Here is a 13537-nt window from a genome sequence, read left to right on the forward strand (position 1 = left end):
CTTCTCAAAGAGAATTCACGGACAGGTACAGGACACTTGAAAGCGATTCAGCGATAGACGACTGAGTTTGACTTAAAGGACAACTGAGAGGTGGGCTGAGATGAGATGGATCTTACAGACACACACACACACACACACTGTCCTACAGCTACGAGCGGACTCTACCCGCGGGGCGCCGCACGTCTACAGTGATGCATGGTTCCTGAGCTGGACTAATTCTAGTCCTGATGATTCTGCCATGAGATGGAGAAGGCAACCTCCAACCGAGAGGATGGAGGCTAATGAAAGCTTCGGTTCTGGACAACTTTACTGGGGCGTGGAAAACCAACTTCACGACATCATGCCACGCTGTTTGGGTCCATACCAGGTACATCTCATCTGCTGTCCAGGTAGCTGAGAGAGGAACCTGGGGTCGACGACACACGTTACAGGAGGTGTTTAAAGGTTAGGCACAGTGAATTGAAGTCACTGAGGGAAAAGTGAATTTTCTGGTACTAGTAACAATCCCTTCCAATACAGCCTGCAGCTACAGAGCCTTTAGCTAAAACTGGTCATTCTAGCATTCACAAAGGAGAGCACACAGATTCTCCTGACCTGGCTGATAAAGCAGCTAGTATGGAGACAACTAGAGCTGTGTCACTTGAACTATGAAGGACAACACCTTGGAATATACATCTGACTTATACGTTCTGTTACACCGGCCTACCAAGAAATAGTTGACTGTCTGACCTATGTGACACAAGACAGATGGGCAACAACTTACCACACCCCTTTTAACTGTAATAAATACGGACTGTTCATGTATTAAGTTAGAGACTCCTCGGACGATTATGTTTGTAAGCATTTGACGAGTCTCTCTTATTTGCAAATTATATTAAAATGGTTAAATTGTGCCAAGAGAATTTTGTCTCTGTTTCTTACTCAATTAAGAGTGTCGATCGATGGAATTGCCATCACAAATGACCATGAACGTATGATGAGAGATGCACCGCAATGGTGAAGGGAGTTGATTGACAGCTGAAATGGACCAATCATCACAGAGTTTAGTTTAGTCAGTGAAAAAACCCTGCTGAACTATTTTAACAGAGACGTTTCGTCTTGATTTGTGGGATTTGTTTTGAGTTGGTTGTTTATCTGTCAACAGAAATATATTTATAAATATAAACCATGTGTATTAAAAGCATTATAAAATGTACAAAACAGATTTTATTTTGATTATAGAATGTTTTGAAAATAATGTAATTATTGACTGTATAATGTTTCTGTGTGAAGTGATTTCAGGTAAACACAGTAACCTCATCTGTTGTCATCTAGTGTGATTGATGGGGCAGATAGGAGTTGATTCACACATTTAACATTTACCTTTGGTTCATGTTCAGCAAACATCTGTTCTGTATTTTATGTGTGATCATAGATTTGGGAATCTTTCACTAACAGTCATTTGTAGACTAAGTCTGTTATGCTTTCTATTACATTCTACCTGTACTTGTCTATAATTACTATCCACTCTAATTATGTTACATTTGGGACACGTTGTAGAGGGACTAGTTTTTAATTTTCAATGAAACTTAAGGAAGGATTTGCTATATTTTTCATCATTATAAAGAGAGTTTGATTACACAGGATTTTAAATGCTCTCTGTATGTCCTCATGTCCTGTCAGGTGCTCTTGTTGATTAAAGCATTTAACACAGTTGTTTCACTTATACAACTTATCTCCTGTATTAATTCCTGGCTAAGTTACATTGATATCAATAGTTGGTCTCTGTTGTCATTTAAAACTGCTTTTCATTCTAAATAGTATTTCATACAATCTATGTGTGGTTTACCTTCAGTGGCAGAATGTTGTTTCAGATAAAACTAGGTTCTAAAGCATTTCCAGAAACTATGGTTTTTCTCCCCTGTGTTCACCCTTACATGTATTCCCCAGGCTGAGTAGAAGATAAAGTTAGAAACAAATAGATGTCATTGATATTTGTAATGAACACCGAGACCAAGGGGGTGTGGTTCCAATTGCAGAAACGCAACTGTTGATTTATTTTTGTACAGAGGAGTAGGCAGGAGCAAAAACAGTAGAGACGGGCAGGTAGGTTCAGTAACCAGGAGATCAATCCACGAAGGCAAAGGCAAGAATCGACAGAGAGGAGAAACCAGAAGCAGGCAGGCAGGTCGGAATACCGGGTGATCAGTCCGCGATGGCAACAGCACAGGCAGGGTTAGGCGGTAGGAGAATCCAGGGGCAGGCAGACAGGTCGGAATACCGGGTGATCAGTCCGCGATGGCAACAGCACAGGCAGGGTTAGGCGGTAGGAGAATCCAGGGGCAGGCAGACAGGTCAGGATGCAGGTTTCTAGAGAACACGATAGGAGGGGACAACAGGCTGGGAGTCAACAGGCAAATGCACCGCGCTATAACGGCTTAGCAAGTCCACTACGAACAATACCTCACAACTGAGTGGAGGCAGAGAACAGGCTAAATAGAGAGGCCAACAGGGCCCAGGTGTTCAGTATTCTGGTGATTGGGATCTGGATTGCTGGGTGCGTTCATGCGTATCGGGAAGTGTGAGCGTAACGGTGGCAGATGAGGAGTGTGACGGGGAGGAGCTGGATGCGGAACGATGCACGAATCTCACAATATTATTATGACACATTCGAATGCTATCAAATCATATAGACGTATATATTTCACCTTTAGTTCAGTCAATGGACTTTGCAATGACAATAAAGTTTTAGTGAAAGGTGAAGCTTAACAAATGTTAAATTAATAAATAACATTAAAATATAACTGTGATTATATATAACATTATATATTACTGTGAATAAGGAGGCCACATGTTTCTACTATACATGGTGTCAATGTCAACCATTTATATTAACATCATTTAGCAGAGTCTCTTGTCTTTATGTGACCACATTGACAATGATGTACAGTTTTAGCAGGAAACGTCTTCCCTCAAATAGTTTTCATGCATGTTTTGTTGTGTGCTTCCACTTACGTTTGTTTTGGAGTGTCATGTTAAACCACAGGACATTGCCAGCCACTGCTGGAGTGTAGCAGAAGAAACTGCAGCAACTTTTAATGGACACCTCCTCTCCAGAATGCAGATATAATAAGTGAAGTAGCCCAACTGGTTAATTGCTGAAGGAAGCATGTATTTAAGTCTTAAAGAAACAACATGGAGGAAGAGCACTTCAGGGCACTGATCAACTAAGAAAGCAGGACGGAGTTCAAGCTGTATGATTAATTACAGTACATGGAAAACATGGCCTTTTCAGTACTGATGGTGAAATTAGGTTTTCTGAAACATTGAGGCTTCCAGACAATTCTATCCAACATCACTTGAAGCCTCATTAAACACAATGGAGTCTAGTGACACCTGCTGGAAAAAAATATTTACTACCAAATCATGACGGATCAAGTGCTACCTGTCGTAGTGCAGAAACAATACTGGCATGTAGCCATCTCTATGGTAGTAGCACATTGTACTAACATTACTTGATGTTACCAATTTAGGATTCTCCTGATTTAAATGTATTATATATTCATAACCTATAGTTATAATTATCATTAGGCTAGTGGAACTTCTTCCACCCTAGACCCAAATGGATGGCCTACGTATGAAAGAGTTTATATCCATTACATCCAGACTGTTTGTCCAACCTCTGTGTGTTTTTAGTCACTATTGTGGTTCCCAACTGGTTACTTCTACTAAAGTTTAGAGACCTGCTGCTCAAACTCTCCATCAGGTGGTGTTGTCTGTACTTTAAAACAATCTTATCCAAAGCCACTAAACACAGCAGATTGGGTTAGTGCCTTGCTAACCTTTTCGCAGATTTTACCTTGTTGGTCCAGGGATTCAAACAACCTCTCAGTTATTGGCCATACACGCTTTAACTATTAGAGTATCATAAAAAGAAGTCAGAGGTCAGAGGCAAGATATAAGGTCTGAGTCTGTTATAATACACAACCTGATGGACTCAGAGGACAGAGGTAAGATATAAGGTCTGAGTCTGTTATAATGTTATAGGCTAAAGCCACCTTCTCTATATAACTGTCCCACTCAGATTATGTTTTATTTAGGTGGTTGGGAAAGAGGATTGAGAGGCAGAGGCAGATGATGTTTTATCAAGGCGGTCGGGGCAGAAGAATTAGAGGCAGAGGCAGAATATGTTTTATCAATGCGGTCGGGGCAGAGGAATGAGAGGCAGAGGCTGGGGAAGAGGATGTGCAGGCAGCCAGAGAGGAGGATACACAGGGACTGGTCAGCTGATGCAATGCTACAATTATAACCAGCCTGGACACATGGCAAGAAATTGCCTGAATAGACAACAGGCTGGAGAGGCCGTGGCGGGTGCAGGAGACGTTGAGGAGTAGTTCTCGTGACCGCCACAGGGTGTCACTGTACACCATCCTCAGGGTCAGAAATAGGATGAGATGGAGAGAGAGCAGGATACCTCACAGCACCACAGCACCAGGTCAGTTCCCTTTCATTACTCAGAATAGTAGAGTGTCTCCAATGTTAACATCTGTGAATGGGGGCCTGCTGATTTCCTGGTTGACCCGGGTGCCACCATATCCATGACATCCAGATACGGTAAGGCTAAAATACTTAGGTCCACACAGAGTTAGATCTGCCTGTGCCTCTGGCATTTCTAAGGCAGTTAAATAAGGTAACACCCCATGATTGACTGATTGACTACGCTGAGAGTCCAACCCCCGTCTGATCTCATCCATTTCCACACAATGGCCATGAGGGACTCCATACAGTGGACTCATCTGTGTCTCAGAGAAAGTTTTATGTCATCTGTACTAGCTCAACATGTACTGTAGGTGGTGAAATGCGTCCAGTTGGTTACTATTCAAACGTCATGATACTGTGGCCAGAGCTCCATGCCTTCGTTCTGTAGCAGATACAGAAGGGGTGTTAGCCTGCGCTCATGCCGTGCATGCTCTCATCTCACACGCTCGTACAGCTCATCTAACCCCGGCACGATTATTGCATTGGTAAAACCCGTTGTTAACGATGTCACAAGTCACTTTCAAATGGTGCGCTGCTCTTAACCCTGCTACTCTTCCACCAACAGAGGACAATGGTGAAGCACATTGATGTCAGGAAGTGGTTGCTCTCATGTAAGCCTCTCTCAGATCTGTCTGAAGATCCATTATCCCTTATCTTATCAAGCCTTATCTTTTGTTCTCTGTCGATGGCTGTGTCAAGCGTTCCTCTGAAGACCTTCCTCAGGTGTCTGATGCAGTGTGTTCCCAGTATGTGGTGGTGGAGGGTGCTGGACTTCCTTCACACTTCTCTGCTCAGGCTGAAGAATGGTTTGCATTGACCAGAGCTTGTGTTTTGGCCCTTGGGGCCACTGTAATAATTAACACTGACACTCAACATGCATTTGGTGTATGTCAGGTTTGTGGCTTCCTCAGGGGTCAAAGGGGATTTTTGATCTACCAGTGAGCCTATTGCTCACCACATACTGGTCAATAACATTCTAGATACTATTTTGACACCCTAATCTACTGCCAGGTGCAAATGTCCGCACACACATTGTCTACTGATCCTTTGTCTCTAGGCAACGCTACAGTGGATGGAGCTGCCAAAGCTGCTGCTTCCTCCTCCGTCTCTCCTAAAATTAAAGCGAATGCCTTGGTGTGCTCAGCAAATGGAAATGGCCTGGTTGGCCAAGGAAGAGCTCCACACTGGATGAACAAAGAATGGTTACCCTGGTTACCCTAAAGAATAAAAAGATCAAGATAATCAGCAGAATAGCAAATAACCTTGGGTTTGGGGAAAAGGGAAAGACCCAAGCAGGTCCTCCTGATTCAGTTCATTTTTCACACAGGGACGAGTGAACAGTGAATCCCTGGTTACAAAGAGCCCTTGAATCGGTTCTTCTCCTGACTGGTCCCGAGTTCTTCCTGTTCCTGTTTAATCTGTGTGGTCTCTGGTTCCTCCTTTCCCAGATGGAGACTCAACTCCTGCAAACAGCACTGCTGCTCAGGGAGGACCTCCTCTTCAGAGACACCAGGAGAGACCTGCAGGGAACCTGCAAGGAAGAAGAAACAAGCACAGGTTATTTACTGTCAAAATCAAACACCTGGTTCATACACATTCATAATAAATCTTTCTGAATACAAAATATAATTTCTCAATGTCACAAACTCAAGCTGGCTTGTAAAAGCATGTAGCCAGACATACACCCAACCCTTCATTGACACAAAAATTAAACAAACTAAGATTAAAAAATAAACAAAAAACCTTTTGGTTGCCTATACTCTGCATTAGTCAATGCTCAGGGGTGTGTGGGTGTCTGTGTGTGTGTGTGTGTGTGTGTGTGTGTGTGGCATTGAAGACCATGTTAATTTACACAAAGTTTCCAAAAATTCAAAACATTTTATACTGATTTCCAAACCAGAGGAAAACAAAATAGCCACCCCAGCACTAAAATGTGTACCATGACAAAGCACATGCAGCCCAATAAATTACAAAAAGGGCAGCCAAAACTCCACACTCTCTCACACCACTCTTGCGTAGAGAGGGTCCGTCTGGAGTCTGTTACTGGGAGGTAGAGTGGAGTGGGGGAGGGGTTGGTGTAGCCGTCTCATATAAAGAGATCAGCAGGAAAGGAGGTGGTGATGAGTGTGTGTTTGGTCATAATGATCAGTCATGGAGGTTATTCTGGTCTCAATCCAGATGCTCTTTCTGGCATAAAAATCTCAAGACTGATATCCATGTCCCCTGCTCCTCCAGAGTAGGAGTGTATCTGGACCAACGGGCAGGAACTCTGTCCTTCTACAGTGTCTTTGACACAATGACCCTCCTCCACAGAGTCCAGACCACATTCACTCAGCCACTCTATCCTGGGTTGAGTGTTAATGGATCTGTGAAGATACTGATGCCTATTAGTAATTAGTTTAGGGTATAATGTGTCAGACTGGTGATTTATGGCCCTGGGGGGCGGGACTTCCATATTGATCTGACAGGTGGGCGGGACATCCGGTTTGTAGGGTGGGACTTCCGTTATGACGTATGTTAGGGTGGGACTTCCTGTATGACGTATGTTAAGGTGGGACTTCCTGTATGACGTGTGTTAGGGCGGGACTTCAGGAGTGACGTATGCATGTCCGGTGACTTTGTGATTTATGATTACATTGATGTGTCAGTGTTTGATGTTTTACAACTCCTGATGAGTAAAACAGACTAGTGTTATAACAGGTGGGTTATGACTGATGATTAACAAATGGGGCTTAGGGTTCCGAAATGTTAAATTCCCAGGCAGTAAATAAGTGTTGTGTCTGCGGTAAGATTATTGTTGTTCAACAAATGGTGTTCGGCAAATCTAAAACCCAGGTGTTTTATCTTCTGACAAGTGGTGCTACAGCTGGCATACAACCGGTGGTTGTTAACCTTTCATGTTTTATGGGTTGACTGGCGTGGTATGTGTATTTAAACCACGCAGACATCGGTGATGGTCATTCAGTCTTGCCTGAGCGAACGTACCTACACATTACAAAACATGGAGGATTGTGCTGCTATCAATGTTTTGGGTGAAACACCGGTGAAAGCTAACAGCTTAAACGCAGCTCAGCGATTTGGTAAGAAATTACAAATGGACCGCAGAGATGCAATCAACATGCCAGCCACGAAGAAACCGATGCAGAGTTTAACCCGAATCCATCAACTACACCAGGATATGTTGACACAGGAGTGGAAATTGGACGATGGTCGGATCGGGGGATACATCTTCAACCCAGAGCTACCGGAGGTGGCATTTTGTGAATTACCCGAAGGCCAAGTGTTTAAGGCTGGTGTGACTGATCAAATGGTTTTTAATGCCCGTTTATGGGGCACCTTTCGAAAAGTGTTTTATTTGGGGCCAAAACAAGGCCCACATAATACAGTAGATGTACTGTTTAAAGTTGTCGAGGGGCTGAAAGAGTATGACTCTGTTAGATTGGAGTTATTTCCGGAAAATGTCAGCGGGTTAGTTTGTGACTGCGGACGGATCGACTGACCTAAGACCCTGAAGTTCTTCCTTAAGCCAACACCGTCCTCAGCACAGCATAAAAACCGACAGACCGCCTGTGACTATCAAGCAGTCGGTAGACTTTATGAAACATGTCTCAAGATTACAACCAAGCGGTGATTGAAGAACCCAAGGCTGAGGACTGGCTGTGTGACGCCTGGGATGACAACGCTGAAGCCTTCTACGGAACCCCTGACCCAGACAGCTCGATTCCACCGGCATACCCAACAAGAAACTACCATTGGATTGACAGGGTTGGTGATCGACTAGGACCTCTTAACCTGTCATACCTTTCAAATGCTAACAAGAGTTATCACAAAATGGACAAACACCTTGCACCAAAAATTCTAAAGATCATCAAAGCAACAATGGGTATGATTCTGGAAAACGTTGTTGGGGCTATTCTACACATAGCATGCATCAGATGTGAAGTGGACCACCCGAGCCAGACAAGACATTCATGTGAGTATTTTTTTGAGACCCATTATGGCGACATTGTGGCGACCGTTTTAACACCGCGACTGAAACATGTGTTGGTTAAGATTTTGAACGCATCGGGTTTTCACACACCGATGACTGATGTTCACGAGGCCGCTGAGAACTTTCTGCATGAGCTCAAGTTGGAGCCGAACATCACACAGAGACTGAGTGAGAACAGGGATGAATACATGGACAAATATAATGAGGATGCTGTATGCGACGCAGCGGGGTCAGGGTGTGATGAAAGCAAAGAGTCTGTTGTCTAAGGCCTGGGTAGCTTCAGTTCTCATGTTAACATGTATATAAACAAAGACTATGAGAAATCTGAATGTTTGTGTAACTTTTCTGAATATCTTGGTTGTGTAATTTCGAAAACTCAAATAAAACATTGTTAAACATGTATTAATTCTCATTATTGCTCGAACACTCTACGATGTCTGAACAGGTTATGAAAAGTATTTACTATGACCCGGCAAACCCTGGTGCTTATGTGGGTAGAGAGGGTTTGAAAAGAACATACTTGGAAAAAACCGGGGAGATCCTCAAAAATGGTGAGGCCGATGACTGGCTGCTCGTCCAGGATACATACACGCTACACAGGCCTGTAGCTATACATTTTAAAATAAATAGAGTTAATGTTCATGATATAAATTCACAATTTCAGCAGGATTTGGTTGACATGAGTGCTTACAGTGTGGAAAACGATAACATGAAATTTATGTTAACATGCATAGATGTGTTAAGCAAATACGCATGGATTTGTGTGCTGAGAAATAAAAGTGCTATAGAGGTAAAGCGAGCATTTGAAGACATATTAAAAGAAGGAAGAACACTGCAAAAAGTCCAAACGGACTTGCCAACACTTATCGCTATGTTGAGGTTATTCAAGATTTAGTTCGTGGGTACAACCATAGCTACCATCGGTCTATTAAGATGAAGCCTGCTGAGGTTTGTGAAGAAAATGTTAGATTAGTTCTCAAGAACCTGTATGGCACAACATTAACGAGAAATGGTAATCAAAGCTACAAGTTCCAGGTTGGGGATACTGTGAGACTCTCAAAGCTGAGAGGTGCGTTTACAAAAGGCTATGAAAAAGGGTACACAGATGAATATTTTACAATAACAGAATGCATTCCTCGGGTACCTCCTGTATATAGAATAAAAGATTACGATGGTGATGTGATAGTTGGGACCTTTTATGAACAGGAATTGCTGAAAATAATCGTGGCTAAGGATAAAACTTTTAAAGTGGAAGCAGTTTTGAATGAGAAAGTACAGAAAGGGAGGAAAATGTGTCTTGTGGAATGGCTTGGTTGGCCTGAGAAATTCAACAGCTGGATACCATCGGAACAAGTGGTTGACCTAGAAACTGGATAAAACTCCAGGATTTACAGGATCACGTCATTCACATTGACGGCGATCAGCATGGGTGACGGTGGCTTCTACATAACGCTCCCCAGTAACTCATCGAGACATGTCTATCCAAGCAACACGAGTTCGTGCTATACCACTAAATTTGCCAAAGGTATAGATTTGAAAGGCGATTGGGAAGTATCTTTGATAGAATTCCAATACCCGCATACGTGGAAAACTTTTACACGGGGCGAAAATGCATTTGAACTACTTGACTTGAAAAACGACAAAACTTGGAAATATGAACTCGACACCGGTTATTACAGCAGCATATTAAAACTAGTGATAGAGCTCAACAGTCATATAAAAACACATGGTTTATTGGTGGGGTACGATGAATTTAAAAATAGAGTGTTTCTAAAAGGTGAGCCCCAGTTTAGTTTGAAATTTAGCGCAAAACTGGAACAGATATTGGGGTTAAAACCAGGCGAGCGGTGGTACGCCCCATGGTACGGGACATTCCCCACAGATATTCTGGCAGGGTTTAACACCCTATACATCTACACAGATATAATTGATTATCAACGTGTTGGTGACAGTCATGTCCCACTGCTGCGAACTGTACATATTACAGGGAGAAAGAATGAAGTTGTCACAGTGACGTACGACAAGCCACACTACGTACCTCTTAGTAAGAGACAATTTGATGAGATCTGTACTGAAGTAAAATCTGATCAAAACCAGCAGGTTTCATTTGTAGTGGGGAAGCTGATTGCAAAATTACACTTCAGACCCGTCAAACAAACTTTTAGAGTTTAAGATGCAGCCGCAAAAGCTCTATGATGATCCTCGAAGGTATGTTGAATACTACACAACACAGGCCGGTAACGGTTTACCGGGGTATCATGGTAGCTCAGCAATGTATGGGGCCGGTCTAGGGGGCCTTTTCCAAGGGCTTTTCCGGATGGCAATACCTTTGTTGAAGTCTAACACTTCCCCGAGTTGGTTTGTTGGAAAGGAGAATAAAACACCGGGAGTCAGGTCAATTACCGTATTATATGTCCATTTATTACAGAAGCTTCTGGAGACACAATGTCTAAGGATCAACATTCAACAGATCATTTTATACTTCTACTACGCCCAAAAGATAGAGACGTTAAATTCACAGAACAAGTGTGCTATTGGTCCAGTTCCAATTCTATTCCTTATAAGGATAAACGCAAACATCTTCTTGTCTCCTCCTGGTTTCTGTCTGGCCTGTCAGACTATGTGTGTGTGTCTCTAACCTGTGTCCTGTTTCTCACAAAACAGACATACTAAATCTTTCTCTCCCCGGCAACTGCTTAAACAGGGTTTCCTATTCTCCTACTTGCTCCTTCAGTTTCAGTTCATATTACAGACATTTAATATTTTGTTTCGTTGGTTACAACAGCTTATAACGGTTCACTAACTCATACAATCACTACATCTACACTTTGTTGAAGCGCGGGTTCTCCATAGCAAAACCACATCTGAAGAGTGCGGCTAGGAATATAGTTGGCGATGTTGTCAACAGTGTTATGTCACGACAAACAAAACAGCAGGACTGTTTTGGATTGATAGTTATGTCTCGAGGTGTTAGAAAGAGACCACCTGGTAGGCAGAGCCTACCCAGGAGTAAAAAACGCAAGAATGAGACAAAAACAAGTGCCAAGGTTAAAAGAGGACATACACCTCAGAGGACACTCAAAGGGAACACGACAAATCTGATTAAGAATATATTTTAGAAAGATGAGACTCCTACACCGTATGTCTGGCGAATGTATGAAGACAGAGTTGGATTTATTCACAGTTCCATTCACACAGACATCTATCGAGAAAAATACATACGTTGAAATACCGACCCTATCAGCAATATCTGACGCAGCCCCTCTGGAGTTCTTTATTGCCGGGAATGGCGAAGACTACGTTGATCTAAACAATACTTTGTTTTACCTACGTGTAAGAGTCACTAAACCGGACAGAACTAATATTGATGCCGGTGCACGTGTTGGGGTTATCAACTATCCGATAGCCACCCTATTTTCACAAGTGGATGTCTCCTTGGGTGATCGTTTAATTAGCCAGAGTAGCAACACATACCCCTACTGAGCCGTTATAGAGAGCATTCTGAATTATGGATGTGATACATTAAAGACACAGTTTTCAGCTGGGTTGTTTTACAAGGATGCCGCAGGTCACATGGATGTTACGGACCCTGCAGGGGAGAACGATGGACTTACGAAAAGGGCAGCCTATTCAGCGGATAGCACAACATTTGAAATGATCGGCCCTGTTCATAGCGATATCTTCTTTCAAGAAAAACGTATGTTAAACGGCGTTGACATAAAGGTTAGGATGGTGCGCGGTAAAGATGAGTTCTGCCTTATGGGGGTCGGGGATGTGCGTTATCGTTTGCATATACTATCAGCATCACTATTTGTCAAGAAAGTGTCTGTTTCGCCAGCCGTGAAACTTGGACACACTCAAGCGCTACTCTCAACCAATGCCAAGTACCCAATTGAAAGAGTGTGTATGAAGACATTTAGTTTACCGGCTGGGGGTCGTGTTTGCAACCAGGAAAACCTATTTTTAGGACCTCTGCCAAAATTTATTGTAATCGATTAGTGGACAATGACAGTTTTACCGGAAGTTACAAAAAAAATCCATTTAATTTCAAACATAATTTGGAGTTTATGGCTATGTAGATGGTCAGCAATTTCCTAGCAAACCATTCCAACCAAATTACACAAAAGGGTCAGCAGTGCGTGAATTTTACCAATTGGCCTTAGCTTCAGGAAAACACCTAAAGGACCAAGCCTTGGCTATTGACAGGTCGGACTTCTTACACGGCTATGCCCTTTATGCATTCAACTGCGCGCCAGACGAGGAATGTGGTCAGCACCTATCCTTGATCAAGTCAGGGAATGTACGACTTAAAATGAGGTTCAAACAACCACTACCCCAAACAATTAATTTAGTTGTTTATTCAATCTTTGACTCCATTATCGAAGTGTCAAACCGGCAACAAGTCATGGTTGACTACTATTAGGAGAACTGTGTGGAAATGAATACTGCAGAGTTGACAAGTGTGGTGAACCAATTTTCATCTAGGACCCACTTCTATGGTGTGCTGGCAAGCGACCAACTACCTAGGGGGCCAGTCTGAGATGTTGCATCAATGATGATTGTTAATACACACCCAAGCAATCAACCTGGGGAGTACTGGCTTGCTATTTACATAACAGATGATGGCATTGGAAGGTTTTATGACAGTTTTGGAAACCCCCCGGATTTTACATATTTTCCCAAGTCAATCAATGCCTTTCTGAAAACCTGTGATGATTTACGAGAAAATTATGCCCTAGTCTCAAAGTTTCTAGCTAAGATGTACCAGAGTAAGCGTGATAAGCAAATGTTTAATAGCATACAACATGCTCAATCTTGTGAAACGTTTAATTTGTGCCATGGTTGTTGAAGAAATAGAAAAGCCAATCACGTGTATGTAAAAATAAAAACATTTGTAAAACCACATCAATGTCTACATAGTATTTTTCATACAACATTTATTCAAGATAAAACAAACATATGTGGCGTCACGAGAGCTGACAAAACCAAACACAGACAACGCCACTCTGGGAATATTACCCAAAGAAT

The 13537-nt window shown here is 42.6% G+C and overlaps 1 protein-coding gene and 1 long non-coding RNA gene across 2 annotated transcripts in view; one reads left to right on the forward strand and one right to left on the reverse strand.

Moving 5' to 3' along the window:
* The window catches only part of LOC105009504 (E3 ubiquitin/ISG15 ligase TRIM25-like), a 90931-nt gene that overhangs the window by 55115 nt on the left and 22279 nt on the right, over positions 1-13537 (forward strand). The gene's annotated exons all lie outside the window — the stretch shown is intronic.
* Positions 2002-5817, reverse strand: LOC117594502. The gene is made up of 2 exons (XR_004575753.1): positions 5781-5817; positions 2002-2349 (listed from the first exon to the last, which is right to left on the reverse strand). It is a non-coding gene; the product is annotated as an uncharacterized LOC117594502 (long non-coding RNA).

Source organism: Esox lucius, chromosome 5, assembly GCF_011004845.1.
Source record: "Esox lucius isolate fEsoLuc1 chromosome 5, fEsoLuc1.pri, whole genome shotgun sequence".
NCBI lineage: Eukaryota > Metazoa > Chordata > Actinopteri > Esociformes > Esocidae > Esox > Esox lucius.